This window comes from Ambystoma mexicanum, chromosome 9 (assembly GCF_040938575.1).
Source record: "Ambystoma mexicanum isolate Mex_15411 chromosome 9, UKY_AmexF1_1, whole genome shotgun sequence".
Taxonomy (NCBI): domain Eukaryota; kingdom Metazoa; phylum Chordata; class Amphibia; order Caudata; family Ambystomatidae; genus Ambystoma; species Ambystoma mexicanum.
Genome location: NC_090931.1, coordinates 55,088,476 through 55,101,334, shown reverse-complemented (window position 1 = coordinate 55,101,334; position 12,859 = coordinate 55,088,476). Strand labels below are relative to the sequence as shown.

General features: G+C 46.6%; 1 protein-coding gene across 1 annotated transcript in view; it reads right to left on the bottom strand.

Moving 5' to 3' along the window:
- Positions 1-12,098, bottom strand: part of LOC138487646 (uncharacterized) — a 196,538-nt gene extending 184,440 nt beyond the window's left edge. Inside the window, exons 1-2 of the mRNA XM_069614135.1 lie at positions 12,043-12,098; positions 11,753-11,917 (exon numbers count right to left, since the gene is read on the bottom strand). The gene's annotated coding sequence lies outside the window, so the exon portion shown is untranslated. The remainder of the gene's footprint in view (positions 1-11,752; positions 11,918-12,042) is intronic.
- Positions 12,099-12,859: the final 761 nt, after the last annotated feature.

Sequence of the window (12,859 nt, the reverse complement as noted above, 5' to 3'; positions counted from 1 at the left end):
TAATTCTGGGGTTGAGGCGTATCCATTGGGCTAGGGGTTCCATCACTAGGGCGAAGAGCAGAGGGGATAGCGGGCATCCCTGCCTAGTTCCACACATCAAGGGGATTGGGCTGGACAGCAAACCATTGACCCGGAGGAAGGTTTTTGGGGGCTTGATAGTTCGCTAGGATGAGTTTTTGAAATGTGGCCCAAAGTGGAAGGACTCTAAGGTGAGTCGGAGGAACGACCAGTCCACCTTGTCGAAGGCCTTGGTTGCGTCCAGGGCTAGCACTGCTAATTTCTGGGAGTCTTGGTTTGCAATCTCAATCAAATTAAGGACCCTGCGTACGTTATCTGCAGTCGCTCTGTTCATTATGAATCCCGTCTGGTCTGGGTCGACAATGTCCGGGAGTGTTCTCGCTGGTCGGTTTGCCAGCACTTTCGAATATATATTAGCGTCCAGATTGAGGAGGGAGATGGGTCTATATGCCGCATTATCCCTGGGGTCTTTTCCCGGTTTGAGAGCGAGGACTGTGATCGATTCTTGCATCTTTGGAGTAATCAACCCTGAGACGGCGAAGGAGTTAAAGAGCGTTGTCAGGGGGGGCCAGCAGCTAAGGACGAAAGATTTTGTAGAAGCAGGTCGAGTACCCATCCGGTCCCGGGGCCCTTGGCTTGAGGCTCTTGATCACCACATCAACCTCCTCGCTTGTGATCGGGCCTCTAGCGAGGCTCTGGCCGTAGGAGAGATCTCTGGGAGGGCTGCATCCCGCAGGTAAGCTTGTTGCTCTTCAAGTGATCTTGGGGATGCCGACATCGTGTCTGTGAGGTGGGCCGCCACTAGCCGTAGCTTGTCACCATCCGCGAACTGGACTCTACCCTGGGGATCGCGGAGGCCTAGAATGGTATTTCTCTTTCTGACCTTCGCTAGCTTTTCCAATAGAAATTTCTTTGCCTTATTTCCTTTGGCGTAGTAGCTTTGTTTCGTTCTGGCTAGGAGCTGGGCCGTATCCTCAGCAACCTGCAGAGCTCGGTGGGTCCTCGGGGTCCAATTCCTTGCCTTACACACCGCTTCCGCTTTCTGTACTTCATCCTTCAGGGTCTGGCGGGCTTGCCGTTTTCTCTTGTGATAAGGCCCCTCTCACCCCCGCCTTCATTGCATCCCAGGTGTTAGCTGGGGAGGTGTCTTCGTTTTTGTTTTCCTTAAACCTTGATCGATTTCGCCACTGCGTCTCTCAGTGACATGTCCCCCAATATTGGGTCATATAGGGCCCATCTGCGCCTCGGGGCCGTGTCAGGATGGTGAGCTCTAAGCGTGAGAGTGATCGGGGAATCAATCGATAACACTCTAGGACCAATGGTCACATTGTCAGTGAAGGCCAAAGCTTGAGGGGAAGCTAGGAGAAGGTTGATGCAAGAGTATGTTCTATGCACATAAGAGTAGAATGAATAATCTCGGCCCTCTGGATGCAAAACTCTCCAAGTATCTACCACGTCCAGGGTTCTGAATAATTTGAGTAGGGCTGGCGCTAAGCAAAAGTCTTTGCGAGCTGGGGGGTACGACTTATATTTGATTGGGTCTGGAACTCCATTGAAGTCTCCCCTGATAATTGTCTGTCCCTCCACAAATTGTGGGAAGGCGTCTTCTAGGGCTGAGTAGAACTCCTCTTGTTTTTCATTTGGATCGTAAACCGAAATCAACAAGTAAAGTTGGTCATAGATCTGGCATTTGATCGCCACGAAGCGGCCCTCCGGGCACAGCAAAGTGTCCAGGATTTGTGGTCTGAGCCCCTTAGCAAAGAGGATCGCTGCCCCCCCCTTCTTGGTGCCATTTGATGCAAAAAACTGCAGCGGGAATTGCCTATCGCGGAGCCGGGTGAAATCTGCTGGGATCAGGTGGGTCTCCTGGAGGAAGGCGACCGAAGCTGCTTCGTTCTGTAGGCGTTGTAGCATAGATTTCCTCTTTTGTGGGGAGTTTAAGCATCTGAGGTTTATTGTTAGGAATTTCCATTTTTGATGAGGTAGTGGCACCTCATGAGCCTCCACTGGTACCTGGGGCCGAGCCTGAGAGGGAGGGGAGTGGGGTTCAGAGATCATGTATGTGCTTGGCGTCGATGCAGATCCCCTGTGGTTGAGTTTTATGACCCCTCCAATGAGAGGGTAACCTTGTGATAATGTGGGAGGCCATATTTTCTTGTCTGGCGATTCCCATGGCCAACCGGGCCTTTTCTGTCCTTTTAGCCAACGGGGCTGGGACAGTAAAACATAACGTAGATCTCCTCCAAGGGTGGGTAGATGGCATACACCTCGGAGTGGGGTATGGGCTGCCCGGGGCCCGCAGCATCGTCATTTTCTTTTGTGGTTCCGCGGTTAGTTGGTTCCTGATCGTAGATCATCGTAGGACTATCTTATTCTTTGGTGCCTTTGCACCTTGGACCACGCAGGATGAGATTGCTTCCAGGGAGGCTGGTATGGCTCCTCCGGCGTGCCTTGTGGACCGCTAGTGGGCGAGCTCCCGGGAGCAACTGGATGCAAAATAGACTCTGCATCCTCCAGGCGGCTTATTGAGCGTTGGGTTCCCTGGCAGGTGAATTGGAGAGCGGTGGGGAACATCCATCGGTACTGGAACGGCTGGCTCTGCAGGAATAGGATCAAGGGCTTGAGGGCTCTGCTTTTCTGTAACGTTAACAGGCAGAGATCTTGATAAATCTGGAGCGAGTCACCCTGAAAGGACAGATCATCCTTCGTGCGGCTTATCGCTGAGATGGCCTCCTTGGTGGAGTAGAAATGGACCCTCGTGATCACATCCGGTAGGGCTTCTGAGTCCACTCCCCGCCTCGGACGTAGCCTGTGGGTGCGGTCCAGGATGAGTAGAGACTTGTCCACGGATGGGAGCAGGGCTTGAAAGAAGGTGTCAATGTATTCCGGCAGATCTTTGTCTTGTACTGTTGGGGGGACCCCCCAGATTCGAAGATTGTTCCTTCAGGCCCTGTTTTCCAGGTCTTCCTGCTTAAATTCCAGGATCTCGCTCCTATTCTGTAGGGTCTGGATCACTTTTTGCATCTCCACCAGGGTAGCATTGTGGCTCTGGGTCAGGTCATCAACCTCACCTAACCTCTGCTCCGCCTCTATGACCCTTTGGTCTGTCTGTTCCAGTTTCGTAGAGAGCTCTGTCATGCAGGATCTAAACTCTGCCTTAATGTCCAGCATGAAGCTCTGGATATCGTTCTTGGTCGCCAGCTTACCCTGCTCTTCAGAGGATTTCTGTGGGGTGAGTTTGGGTGTCCGGTCTCTTTGTCTTATCCGCTGCCAGCATCATGGTGGAGATGTGAAAGAAGGACTTGGTTCCCTCGACGGGTTTCGTCATTGTTCTTGATACTTGCTTCAGAGGACTTTTCATCTGCTTTAGTTCCGCTGGAGGGGCTGATTAATTAAAGAGGAGAGCCCACCTCAGTCCTGCACTCCCTGGACGGGAATGTTTGTTTGCCTCGGATGGGGTTAGGTGGCGCTAGCTCCCTTTTGTTGATGTCTTATCTGCGGGATGAGGACATTTATTATCGGGAGGGCTTGACCCTAGGGCTTGCGCGTTGGCGGTCGATGTTAGCGGGGTTGACCTAGCCGCCAATTCCTCAAAGTCAGCATCACCATCCGGGGGTACCAATAAGTAGCACTTTAGGGTTCTTGCCTGTTAGGGGGATTGGTGGTCAATGAGAAGGAGCAGCCTGAAATGGATCGTCACGCACTTCTCGAGGCCAGGCCTCTCCCACCGCAAGCTGGGCTTTGATGGGGGTGGAATGCTTTATCTTCAGATCCAGGGTGGCCCTGGTTGGCAGACCTGGTTTCCTTCTCTATCATGTGTCTTTGGCCCAAACACAGAGTTGGTATACTCACCTGCCAAGCTATGTGTTCTTCTGTTTTATTTTCACAATTCTCTTTATGATTTCTTGATTTCAAATACAGACTTGGTTTACTCCCCTGCCAAGTACTGTCCTCATATGTATCACTCTTGCTGTTTTCTTTATTGTTTCTCTTATATCGCAGCAGTGGGTCGCCTTCCCTCCAAGTATTGCCACGAAGAAGATTAGGCATTCTTGCTACTTGGCATGTCCTTTTCTTATAAGGGTCACAGACCCTGTTCCCCTTGTTACTGAGTCTCAATAAGGTTTCATCCACTATACTTTTCAGGGTATCTCGCACCCTCTGGGGACCCCCAGCCATGGGCTCAGCCACCTTTAGGGTCTTGGCTGAAACCCTCTGGTTGGTAGCGGGTTTCCCAGTATTCAGATCTGCTTCGTCGGTGCCCTGGGGCTGTCCTTGGCTTGCTGCAGTGGCTCTCCGGCTTTAGACCCACGTCCGTGTTTTCTTTCTCACCAGACCGTGTGTTCCTGTTGTGCTGCTCTGCTGCCACTTCCCACAGCCAGTCCTTTGGGTTTCTCAGTGCATCCGGTGGAGACCGCCTCTTCAGCATCCATGTGCCTTTTCTGCTCTTGCTACTCTCCTCTCCTCCCCTCACTCCCCCTTGCAGTTCCTCTCCAGAGTGCCTGACATTTGGGTAAGTCCTTGTCAGTTTTAATGTCCGTTCCCATCAATGTCTGCTGTTGAAAGCTAGACTGTTCAGGTGGGTTTTATGGAGTGATCCCTGTGGATCTGTGCCACTTCTTTATCTCAATCCTCTCTGGTATTGGATCATGATGTTCATCGCTATTCTTCCTCGTCTCAGTCCTTTCTACTTCTTGCCCACTACAGACGTATACGGGATATGAGGGTAAAGGTGAAGAGAGTGGGGGTTGTGAGGGGTCAACAATATGAGGCAGACAACTTTTTGATTATTGTTCAAAGCAAGCCATTTTATCAAATTATAAATTATATTAAATGCCTCACTATCCATACCCTGTTGATGATTTCCCTGTCTAACAAAACTAAAGGGAAACACTGTAACACAGGATGTTTGGACGTCACACTTTAAGAGCAAATGCACAAAGAAAATATATGGCAATTCAGATAACATCAACAATTATATTCACAATTTCTTGATAACCTTTTTAGTAACCTGGGTGAACTCCCTTGCCAGGATTCAAGGTAAATTCAGCTCCAATGTTCAAAAAGCAACAAGGAAATTCCACATAGGTGACACAGTCTCAATTCAGTTCCTGATGTTTCAATTTCAAGGTAAAACTTTGCAAGCCAAAGTTTCAACAACAACAAAGCTCCTCTTCCTGGTGAAATAAAGACTTTCCATTTCCTCAAAATATCATCAATGTTATTCCCAGCGACAATGCTTTGACACCACTTCCAGTTATCCTTAAGTTAAGACTTGACACAGGTCAAAAGAAATACAACTTCTATAAATGTTAGTGAAACACAGGGCTTGGTTAACAGTTATTATGTCTCTATTTTCAAGATTGTAATTCACAGGAGGTATATTTGTTAGGATGACATCACAGTGCTGCTGCTTCTACTTCAACAACTTCACTTCTACTAAAGTTTACCATGAGGATATTGTCCTCTGCCTCACAGCATTCCACTTCACTTGTGCTACTGAAGTCTTGCATCTACTGACAACCAGATATACCACCAGAGCTTCAGTACTTTGTGATTACAAACATATTCTGACAAGATCCACTTTAAGGTACTTCAACACCTTCAAATAGGAAAGACACTCTTCCTCTGAATAGCTCTCTTCAAAAGGGGCAGCCTCTTTGCTCCTCTTACCTGCCTGCCACAGCAACAACCTGAGTTTACCTTTAGGACCCACTTTTCTCTTTCACATACAGTCTTTGGCAACATAGGTTCTGTCAACTTCAAATAATATTTATAAGCAACGTTTCCCTTCCCAACGTTGCCTTCATCTCTCTTCCATCTGTTAGCCATAATAATTACCCAAAAGCCTTGGTGCCACTCTCTTGGCTTCAGGTAATGTTTACACAGTTTTATCATGTGCAAGGTTTAACTTCTATTAGGCTCACAGAATTGGCCAGACTGCTCTCTGTCTTTAAGAAAGGCTGCCCTCAGTCCCAATAGGGGAATACTCTTGGCTTGGGCAATGTTTGCTCTATCTCCAACCGCAGGTACAATGTTTAAACACTTCACTTCTTCTATTAGCAATGCTCGTTTGCGTGAACAAAGATGCAAAGTTCACTCTTCCCTTTAAAAGTGAAATTAGGCACATGTGACCACTTCTTCGTGTGTTTTACAAAGTTTAAATGTTCAACAATGGCTTTTCGTAACATTTGTTTTGCATAATGAGGTTCATGTAACCACTTCTTTTTTTACAAGGTTTAACAATGGCTTTGCGCAGCATTTGCTCTTCACGCGATTGAAAGAGAAATTACCTGATCACACGCTAGTACTACTTTTCCATTGTCCCATTGTTAAGAACTCAACTAACAACTTCAGCTCGCTTCTGCGTCTACACAAGTGAATATTACGCTGGATACTGTTGCTGGCAGTACTCGCACAAGGAATCAGAATGCCAGGTTTGACTCACTGGCTTCTGTGGTCCTTTCTCTGTGTGTTGCAATTAGGCACACATGGACTAAGGCAGCCATCCTGCATGCCTTCTGCTGTGCAGCCTATGCCCCTCAGAGTTTGAGGGAACAGGACCCTCAAAAAACAAGCAGGTGAAATCTTTTGCATCAATGTTCTGACATCCCTTTGGTTCTCCCACTTCTGCCTGGATTGCCAACACTGTGCCTTCTTCCTTCTGTCTCTGCTACTACTGCATGCACTCCAGTCACAGTTCCAGATCATTCCAATTGCCTGCACCCAAGGGGGCCTTGTATTTCTCCCTGGTTCCTTCAGGTGTGGGCTGTTAGGCTTACTTGCCTGACTAGAACTACAGCTTGACTCTTCAGCCATCTTCCTCGTTCCAGTACTTCTGGGATTATGGGACTTGTAGTTCCCAAAAACAAAATCAGTTATTGTAAATAACCTCTTAGTTCTAAGGGTAGACATATTTACCTTATAGTTATTTCAGGATGAACAATTAGAATCTGTTGTTACAGAGGAAGACCGTGTATTGAAGGCACCATTTGTACATTCCTTCCCATTATACCTCTGGGAGTAGGGATGATTTCTATCCTGAAACACCTTGCATGGCCTTTCTGTTATTAAGGCCTGTTCAGGTTTAAATCCATTTGCATTCAGAGCCACAGATCTGATATGTGGTTTAGATACATCAGAATGGCAATAGGCCATTACCTGTTTTGGTAACTTTAAAAGGTTCTCCTCACCATCCCGGGCGTTGTTTCCTACCAGGTGATCCACCTGCAGTACAGCACCCTAAGGTCAGGATCAGGAAGCGTCTGCCTTTCCCTGGCCACCTGCAGTACACCAGCCCAAGGTCAGGATCAGGAAGCTTCTGCCTTTCCCTGGCCACCTGCAGTACACCACCCCAAGGTCAGGATCAGGAAGCGTCTGCCTTTCCCTGGCCACCTGCAGTACAGCACCCCAAGGTCAGGATTAGGAAGCGTCTGCCTTTCCCTGGCCACCTGCAGTACAGCACCCCAAGGTCAGGATCAGGAAGCGTCTGCCTTTCCCTGGCCACCTGCAGTACACCACCCCAAGGTCAGGATCAGGAAGGGTCTGCCTTTCCCTGGCCACCTGAGAGGAGCCTTTAGTCGGGGGTTTAGTGAGCACCACCCCAAGGTCAGGATCAGGAAGGGTCTGCCTTTCCCTGGCCACCTGAGAGGAGCCTTTAGGCAGGGGTACAGAGAGGCATTCGTAGCATTCATCACAAGGTGAAGGAGAGGTGGGGTGTTGTATGAATACCCCGTTCTTCCAGAAGAGTCATCACTGGTCCCATAGGGGTTTCCCCTCCCATGAGATCCACCCGCTGAGTCCCACCCCAGGGATATTATCGGGTAGTGGGCTCACCTCCAGCGCCCCATGAGAAGGGTCTCCCCCCATGGAAGCAGTGACGACATCCTGGGATTCGTCACAGAAATTAGCCGGACTGTCTCCAGATGACACATGATTAGACCTTTAATGTTGAGTACAGATGAGTACCAAACATAGACATGTTTGCGCGCAAACATTTAGACTGTAGAGGTGCAATAATATCCACAACTTGGGACATATATATGTGTACAGTTTATCGAAGGTTGTTAAAAGATAGGATTTCTTGTTATTGGATACAATAAGGGAACGTCCATGCGCTACATCACTCAAAATATATCTTCATCTGGTTTGCTGTGAAAAGAAAGGAAATGCTATAGTAAAGTGAAGTACACCTTTAAAATGTATACAGTTTTAGTTTGCGTCTCTGCCAAGTTAGGGTCACTGGGAGAGTTCAGGGTCAGCAAGTGAGGGTTAGGAATGCTCTCAAAATCTGGTTTATACTCATGAGAATATGCCTCTCCTGTAAGAATCAATGCAGCCATGTAAAGGCAATAGGCAAGCACTCACATCAATCGGGCAGCATGTGCAAAAAGTTTAGAAATAGTTGTGGAAGTCAAAGGTTACTGCTGTCAAAGATGGTCCCTCGTAAAGCAAAGAAGTTGCTGGTGAAGCAATTGAAGGTTCCCCAGGAGAAAGGGAGTCTTTAAAGTTTCAAAGGCTGTTGCTGGATCAGTAATAAAGGCAATCTGGTGCTGGGGTATTGTACAGTTGTCTGATACCTGGCAATGGTGGTCCAGTAGCCAGGTGGTGTAAGTGGTGATCCCGAAAAGCACATCTGATGGCTTTGAGTTGCAGAGCCCAGGGCTTATTGAATGAAGGTTTCTTTATTGATGAACATCTTTTGTAACCATTGGCCACAGTCTCGTTTCTTGCTCGTTGTCATCCAGTACGCCCAGCCTTTTGTGGCTAGCTACACAGGGCCTGCAATAAGGCTTTCACTGGATGCAGTTAGGTCTTGGAGGCTTCCAGCCCAGCTGTTCCCACTGTGTCAATGGGACAGTGATGGCCTGTAATTCACAGATCCTAGCAGCTGTTTGTCTTCAGAGTGTTTATGGGCAGATTGCCACAGGTGATCTTCCATGGATTGTGATCGTGTTCAGGTTGCTTCTCGATGCTTTGGGACTCGTCCAAGGGAAGGTTTAAGTGCAGTCTCCTCTATCTTACATGAGCATTGGCAGCTGAGTGCAAACAGCCTCCATTTACAAACATTCACCAAAAACACTCATGGATCTGGATCCAGCCTTGAATCTGCGGTATCCATTTCAACTAATTGCCAGGTATAGACTTGGCTGCCCTCGGTGACCGCCTGCACAACATACATGAGATTATCTGTTTCCTTTCACGCACTGAAACCAACTTTAGCTGTGTACTAACTTCAGAAACACTGTTGCAAGAGCTCCTCTGATGTGTCTTTTGTCCAAGGAGCAGTGTGCACTTTTATTCACAATGGTTAGCCAGTTCTTTTGATGACTGGTATGACAAATCTGTGGATGTCATCCCTTCTTCCCTAGGGGGAGACCTTTGCCATGTGGCCAGAGCGGTGCGTCCACAGAACAATAATCCCATGGGCGTGGTGCACAGGGGGTGGATAACATGGGAAGGGGAACCCCTTTTAGGATTAGGGACAACCCATCCCAGAGAACATGGTATTTCCCAGAGCCTTTAGAGCCCCCTCTTACTTTACATCAAACCCCTCTTCTACCAACATATTATACTGTAATATGCAGAAACCATCTGTAGCAAACCACCTCTAAAACCCAGAAAGTCCTATTTTCCTACCTCACTTTGCAATGGACAGTACTGGGAAGAAGAAGAGGACTCGAAGTATGAGGATAACCATAGAGTGCTGAGCGTTCTAGCCCCCTGGCACATTTGATTAGTCCAAAACCAATTAACAAGATAATGCAGGAGTTTAAACGCAGGCGAGCAGAGAGACTGAGAGACTAGAATTGCTGGCACCGCGACACTGGCAATCACACAGACGCGCAGCACTGAGGATGGAAATTGACCGGCAATAGTCCTAGGAGAGACATTTATGGCACTGGTTATCTGAAAAAACGTTAGGGTGTCCCTGACTCCTGGGAGCAGCAGCAAAACAGGAAGGCACTCCGAAGGGGACAGTGGGATGCGAACAAGTAGGAGACGAGAAAGTGAAGCTTCCAAGCAATACCTGAACCTCGACGAGACGTCACGCTCTTCGGAAAGCCGCAAAGACCAGCACAAGATACGTGGGCAGAGCGAGAGAAGACAGAGCTCTGGGGAAGCCAGGCAGAGAAGGCATACACAGGCTAAGAGGATCTAAGACCCGTGAAAGGGCGTACGCTTGACAGGAGAATATACCAAGCTACCCAATGAGAAAGCGGCAAGTCTGGGAGCCGCATCCACATGGAAACCATTGGGTAAAGGGGGTCTGGAACCCTGGAAGAAGGATAGACTTGGCTAGGAACCAGCCACGTTAAGAGGACATTGTATTGCGTGTCTGGGACTCGCACCCACACATAAAGAGAATGTATAAAGTAAAGAGGGTCTGGGACCCACAAAGGAATTGTGCACTTGGTAGGGGAGTGAACCAAGAGCATACAACACAACCTTGCCAGTCTGGGTCTCGCACCCACATGTCAAGCCCACGTTTGAAGGCAGGAGTTTCAAGGACCCTGGGACAGAGAGAAGGAAATCCTGACCTTGATAGTGCAACGTGTCAAGCTGGTAGAATACAGGGACCGTGAAGTCAAGCAACAGTTCCCTGTAAGATATTCAGGGACTTAAAATAAGAAGGATAGGTCTGGGGGAAGGTGCACAGCCCTAGCATTTGGAATCCTGTATTTTGAAATATTATCTTTCATAATTTTTAATACAAGAAGGACTGGGAACTTTTCTGTTGGTCAAATAAAAGGAATCCTACGCTTGGTAGCAGCGTGCGCCAAGCTGGTAGGACAAAGGAACTGTGGGGATAAGAAGAAGTCTAGGGGAAGGGAGCAGAGCCCTAGTAATGGAACTTTGTCTTTGGAACATTCTTTTGCAGTACTTTTTGATTATCAGGGAGACTGGGGGCTTTTCTGTTGGTTGAAAACACAACAAGTACTTGTTACTTTGAAGAGACTATCCTTGCACAGTTATCTTATAATATTAGTGTCAGGAGCAGTAGTAGGTTTTTGGACAGGTCAGTGACAGATATTTTAGTTTTATACATCCTGAATATTTTCTCTAGTTCTTTAGAGGAAGGGAAACTCGGCTTACATTTAGGGATAGAGAGGCATTTTCTCAAACCTTTCTTGATCAATAAAAGTCTATTCCCCAAAATATGCCACCCTTGTGTCCGAGCCTTACTATTGGTACCTCACACTGGCCATGGTTCAGCATTTCCACCATCATCCAGACCAAACACACAGCTAACTAGCCCTGTTTACTGGGCACTGATAACCTGGGTACTTTTAGGGCACTACATGCAGAGAAGCATAAGGTTTCTTAGGTGCTGAGATAACAAAGTAACACCTGCATTTGTGTCCTCTTGTTTGGAAATAAAACATCTGACGTCATGTACTGTGCAAATGGTGATTTTAATTAGATTTGACCCTCGACACGTGTTTCCCCAAATAGAAGTTGTTTGGTTCCTAAGGGTTTTTTTTCAAACATTTCCAATCATTGGCTGTAAATAAAGTGCATCATATAGTAGTTAGGTGACATTTTAAGGCAAGAAGCCACGCAATAAATGCTTAGAAAACATGTGATTCAATCATAATAGGTAAATGGCATCAAGGTGAACATGTTCTAATTACATTTGCAATTCAAACTATATAATAAAGGTGGTAAAGATGTGGAAGAGGCATGAAAAGTATAGAAACGAAGGGAAGAAAACTTTGATTGGTCAACTCACTTGTGTTAGATGCTTTATTAGTGAATTGTGTAGATAGATGGCTTAAAGGTTAGGTTTAACTTCATTGTATCCAAACTGGTCTTGTTATGGATGGCAGGTGCTCAGGTAGAAAGCTATTCCTTCAGTCTTGAATTTTGTTTAAAGTGGATTTCTCCTTGGTTATATCTATTGGAGAAGGCCATAATGGCAAATTAGTATTTTCAGTCTATAGCAGTAGCATATGGCTGCTAGTTATTATACTGGCTATTATTTTAGAAAAACAGAAGATGGGTTGTATTAAAAAGGCTTACCTTAGCGAGCAGTAATGTAGGGCGCTGGGCTTAATAACCGCATTCGTGTGCATTGGGAATGGCCGTGTTTATATATAGTGACGTGATGACGTCATGCGTGCGGGCACAACACAATGACGTCATCACGTAATTCGCCATTTTGGAATGGGCTTGCTATTGTTGTGTTGAGCGCTCGAGCCTTTTGTTTGCTTAATTTCGCTTGTAATGCGCATGAAAAATGCCTTTTTTAGTTACAAATCGTGCTACTGTGTTGTGTGTACTATTAGTGAATGAGTACAAAGGTGAGAGAGAAACAGAAAAGGAAAGGGTAAATAATTGTGGACTTCCTTTGATTGAAGGCGTGTTGCAGTCTGATTAGGTTAATTTTTTGTGGTATGTATTATGGATATTTATATATAGTCTGTGTGAAAAAGGATTATGGATATACCCTAGGTGCTTGAATATTAGTAATGTGTGCTGTTGTGAGTGTCGAACAAGTTTAGATTGGTAGGTATAGCAAGTAGTGATTAGAAGTGTAAAGAGAACAGAAAAACATTATACTCTTCTTAAGATTCTAATTCATTTAGAGAAAATAAAACATCTTGTCTGAATTTAAGCTGCTATGGCAGCTATCTGTTAGGCAAATCCATTTTGCTTCGCACTGTCGTAATTTATTTTCCCTATTTCCTCCTCTGGGCATTTTGGCAATACGTTCAATGCCAAAAAATGAGATGTGCTTAATGTCTTCTTCGGCATGTTCCTGAAGAAAATGATTGGCAAGTGGGTATCTAATATCTCTGTCTCTAAGAGTTCTTAGATGTTCCATTATTCGTGTTCT